The following is a 5286-nucleotide window of genomic DNA, read 5'->3' as shown; positions in this document are numbered from 1 at the left end:
TGTTCTATCTCTTCCTTGAATATCTCTCTCTCTTGTAATCTCAACAATGTATGCGCTATGGTTGAAAGGTGCGCCCCAACTCCATATAACACGAACCCGTCGGCCTCAACAGGCTAAGACGTTTCCAGCTATCGCACATGGTAGTCAAAGCCATCCTTTTCTCATCTAAACTCCAAACAAACTCCATCTAGCCCTAGCCATGTTTTCATCCTCCGGCGCTTCCCAAACCAGCCTCAATGGCCAAGTTACCGAGAAGCTGACGCGCACAAACTATGTGCTATGGCGCACGCAAGTGATTCCCCAGCTGCGTGGCGCCGGTGTCTTCGGCTACGTCGACGGCACTCAGCCGGAGCCGGCGAGACTCCTCGTCACCACCAAGGAAGGCAAGGAGGGGTCATCGCCCAACCCTCTCCACCCAATCTGGGTCAGGGAGGATCAGCAGGTTCTCGGATACCTGCTGAACAATCTGACGCGCGAGGTGCTGCTCACGGTGACCACGGTCACGACCGCGGGCGCGCTCTGGACGACGCTCGCCGGCATGTTTTCTTCGCAGTCCGCCAGCCGCATCAACAACATCCGAACCTCCCTCATCAACGCGCAGAAGGGCAACCTCACCGTCGCCTCCTACTTCGCCGCCATGCGCAGCTACGCCGACAAGCTCGCCGCTGCGGGCAAGGCGATCCTCGACGACGAACTGGCCTCCTACATCATCCACGGGCTCGACGCCGACTATCGGCCCCTAGTCTCTGCCCTAGACGCCCGCGTGACCCAGGTAACCCTTGATGAGCTATTTGCCATGCTGTCAAATTTCGATCAACGCATGGCACAGTTCCAAGGATCCGGCGGCGGCGGCTTCAAGTCGTCCGCAAACATGGCCACTCGTGGACGGGGTGGCGGCTCCCGATCACGTGGCTCCTCTCGCAACAAGGGCAGGTTCGGCGGCGGCAACCGTGGCTCCACGCCACCTCAATCTGGAGGCCGCGGTCGCCGTGGCCGCAGCGCTGGTGGTGGCGGCAGAAACCGCCCCGACGCTCCCCTGTGTTAGATCTGCGGCAAGCCTGGACTCACAACGAAGGACTGCTGGTACAGATATGAGGAGGATGACTACGACTCACAAGATGAGGAGAAAGTCGCTGCGGCGGCCGATGGCTCCTATGGCGTCGACACAAATTGGTACGTCAACAGCGGAGCCACCAACCACATCACCAACAAGCTCGAGAAAGTCACCATGAAGGAAAAATACCGCGGCAAGGATCAAATCCACACTGCCAGCAGAGAAGGTATGAGTATAAGTCACTGTGGTCACTCAATATTTCGTACCCGTCATCGCAACATTCATCTTAGGAAAATTCTGCATGTTCCTAGTGCTAATAAAAGTCTTCTTTCTGTCCATCGAATTGCCCTTGACAATCATGTCTTTCTAAAATTTCACCCTTATTATTTTTTGATCAAGGATCAGGCAACGAGGACAATTCTCTATCGAGGTAGATGCGTTGGCGGCCTCTATCCGTTGATTCCGGAGTTTCGAAGACAAAATAAACAAGCTTGTGGTGCTATCAAGCTGTCATCCACATGTTGGCATGATCGTTTAGGACATGCGTCTTTTTCTTTAGTTGAAAAGTTGCTTAGGAAAAATAAACTCCGGTTTTTTGGTGAGCGTCATAATGAAACAATTTGTGATTCATGTCAGAGAGCTAAGAGTCATCAGTTGCCTTACCCAATTTCTACCAGTATTTCTACCAAACCATTACAGTTGATTTTTTTTCTGATGTTTGGGGCCCTGCTCCCACTTCTATTGGTAGACACAACTATTATGTCAGTTTTATCGATGACTATAGCAAATTCTCTTGGATTTATCTCTTAAAGAAACGATCTGATGTGTTTCAAGTCTTCAAAAACTTTCAAGCCCTAGTTGAACGAAAGTTTGACAGTAAAATTATTGCTGTCCAATCCGACTGGGGACGGGAGTATACGAAAAGTTGAACTCCTTCTTCCAGACACTTGGTATCTCACACCATGTGTCATGGCCCCATGCTCACCAGCAAAATGGGTCAGCTGAACGCAAGCATCGACACATCGTTGAAGTTGGCCTTGCTCTTTTGGCCGGCACTTCCATGCCTCTCAAATTTTGGGATGAAGCGTTTCTCACTGCCGTTCATATCATAAACATGCTTCCTAGTCGTGTCATTCATCATGAAACTCCTGTAGAAAGGCTTCTTCACACAAAACCAGACTATAAGTCCCTACGTGCTTTTGGGTGTGCGTGTTGGCCAAACCTACGTCCCTACAATAATCGCAAACTCATGTTTCGATCAAAACAGTGCGTGTTCCTTGGCTATAGTGCTCAGCATAAGGGAGTCAAGTGCCTGGATGTTTCCACTGGACGTGTTTACATATCCCGTGATGTAGTTTTTTGATGAAACTAAGTTCCCTTTCGCTGATATCCACCCTAACGACGGTGCACTTCTTCGAGAAGAGATTCTTCTCTTGCCACCTCATCTCACTAGCTTTGATCGAGGGGGAAAATATTGATGATCAACTATTGGCTAACTCATCTAATGGCATGCATGAGTCCTGTGTTGATGCAACAGGTAAAACGGCGAAGAAAACGGTGAAGAAAATGAAGCAAACGGTGAAAATTTGGGCTATATCCCATGTGTACCGTGGCAGGAGATAGATCCGCCTCGGGATCAGCAGCGGCGCAGGCGATCGGATTCGCCTCGGGATCGACAACGGCGCAGGAGGGAGGATCCTCCTCGAGATCAGCCACCGCAGGCGCAGGTGCAGGCGCACGCGCTCACGCGCCAGACTCACGCTGCGATGACCCCGTGTCCGACACGCGGTCTCCTCCAACTGGCGCGCGGTACGGCGCCCAACCCGTCATGTACAAGCGGCGGGACTTGGCACGTGCCAGGGAGGACGCGGGCCTAGCGGGCCCCGCCACGAGTGGCCGACCGACCGGCGCGCACGCAGAGGCGCGGGCTCGGGATTCTCTGCGCCAGGTGCAGACGCCGCACTTCAGCCGTTGGCCACAGAAGATCAGGTCAACCCGGCGGGCGCTGGCGCTGCTGCAGCGATAGGATCTGCCTCAGGCGCTGGTGCGGCTGCTGCGACAGGATCCGTCTCGGGATCAGTTGCGGCTGCAGCGGATGATCCTGCGCAGCACCCTGGATCCTCTACGGCTACAGATTCTGCGGCTCCACCATCATGGCGTACACGGCTGCAACAAGGGGTAACTCAACCCGTAAATTATAAACATATGACTACACTAGTAGAAAAGGGGTCAAATATGAGAAACATTAGTACCGGTTTGCATATGAGCCGGCACGAATGCTTCCATTAGTGCCGGTTCAAATGACTAGGCGGGAGGAGACCTTTAGTACCGGTTCAGTGCGAATCTTTAGTACCAGTTCGTGCCACGAACCGGTTCTAAAGGTGCTGGTCGGGCACCAGCATCTTTAGTACCGGTTCGTCGCACGAACCGGTACTAAAGAGGTTGTGGCAGGCGCTATTTTTAGTCCCACCTCACTCCCCTAAAAAGAATTTGACCACCTTAAATATGTTACTTCTCAAACTATCACAAGCATTTCTTCTTCATTGAACTCTATCTGTAGGATCTGTGGCTGCAATAGGAGTCTTCGCCGGTTCTTAAATTGTTGGTAGATTCCTATTGACGATTTAGATTCTATACAAAAAGATCGTTGATGATCAATGTATTTTTATATGTACTTCTCTGTAGCAGTAGCGTGTTTTGGCTGAAAGGCGGTACTGATCAATGTATTTTTTCTGTGTTCAGATGCACAATTTAAATATGTTAGTTTTCAAACTATCACAAGCATTTGGTCTTCACTGAACTCTATGTGTATAATTTGTGGACTCAATATGAGTCTTCATCGGTTTCGGACGAGGATTCATCAGTTACACGAGCACTTCATTTTTCTTAACTTATTTGAACTCCAGACTTTTTTTGAGCCGGCATTATGCAGCATTCGAAGCGACGTCATCAATTTCCAACACGTTCTGACATCATTTGTTGTTATTCAGTCACCGATTTGTTTAGATCAGAGCTAAATGACCGTGAAAATGGAAATCACTACAAAACAAACTCTGAAAATGTTGAAGGTATCATCATTTCACCCGCATAGCATGAGCGAAAGAGTGGAGAGGGTCACGGCAAAAACTGGACGAACTTCATCTACAAACTGGACAATCTCTTACGGAGTATCAGGGTTTCGGACGAGAACTCATCAGTTACACGCGCACTTCTGTTTTTCAGTCATTTACCAATTTGTTTAGAAAGCTAAATGACCGTGAAACAGTAAACCACAGCAAAACGAACTCTGAAAAAGCAGAAAAAAACTATATAAAAAATTACTCAAAAATAAATAGCGGAAAATAAATAATGCAGGAAAGAAAATATATATAAAGCAAAAATATTCACAAAGAAACTAAGTACAGCAAAAAAAACTACTCAGAAATAAATAGAAGAATAAAATAAAGCAGAAAAGTAAAAACTATATAAAAAATTACTCAAAAATAAATAGAAGAAAATAAATAATGCAGAAAAGAAAAAAAATATAAAGCAAAAATATTCACAAAGAAACTAAATACAGCAAAAAAAACTACTCAGAAATAAATAGAAGAAAAAACATAAAGCAGAAAAGAAAAAACTATATAAAAAAATTACTCAAAAATAAATAGAAGAAAATAAATAATTCAGAAAAGAAAAATATATATAAAAATTGTTGGGGCGCTGCCCGGTGGGCCTGGTAGACCTAGGGTGTGCAAATTCAGGCACAGAAGGGCCAGCAGGCTCACAGGGCAGCGCGCCCTAGTTAGGCCCAGAAGCCTGGTATATATAGGAGTTCGAAAGGGCAGCCGCGGCTGGGTTTATAAACCAGCGCGGCTGCCCTTTGCTCGACGAGGTGGGACTAAAAATAGCGTCGGTGCGGGTGGGAGCGCACGACCATTAGTACCGGTTGGTGGCTCCAACCGGTACTAAAGCGTTGCCCTTTAGTACCGGTGCTTTAGTACCGGTTGGAGCCACCAACCGGTACTAAAGGCCCTCGTTTCCCGCCGCTTGGGCTGGCCAAAATTGGCCTTTAGTACCGGTTGGTGGCTCCAACCGGTACTAAAGGCTCCTTCTATATATATGGCACTTACGAAAATTCAGTTATCGTCGACCTCTTCGTTCCACTTTTCTCTCACGCGACATCGATCTCCGATGCCGACGCCGCCGCGCCGCCGTGCCGTCGCCCCCGCCGCCCTTGATCGCCGCCCCCGCCG

The sequence above is a fragment of the Triticum dicoccoides genome, chromosome 2B, assembly GCF_002162155.2.
Source record: "Triticum dicoccoides isolate Atlit2015 ecotype Zavitan chromosome 2B, WEW_v2.0, whole genome shotgun sequence".
Taxonomy (NCBI): Eukaryota; Viridiplantae; Streptophyta; class Magnoliopsida; order Poales; family Poaceae; genus Triticum; species Triticum dicoccoides.
The sequence above is the reverse complement of the archived record's forward strand: the minus strand, read 5'-3'. Positions refer to the sequence as shown.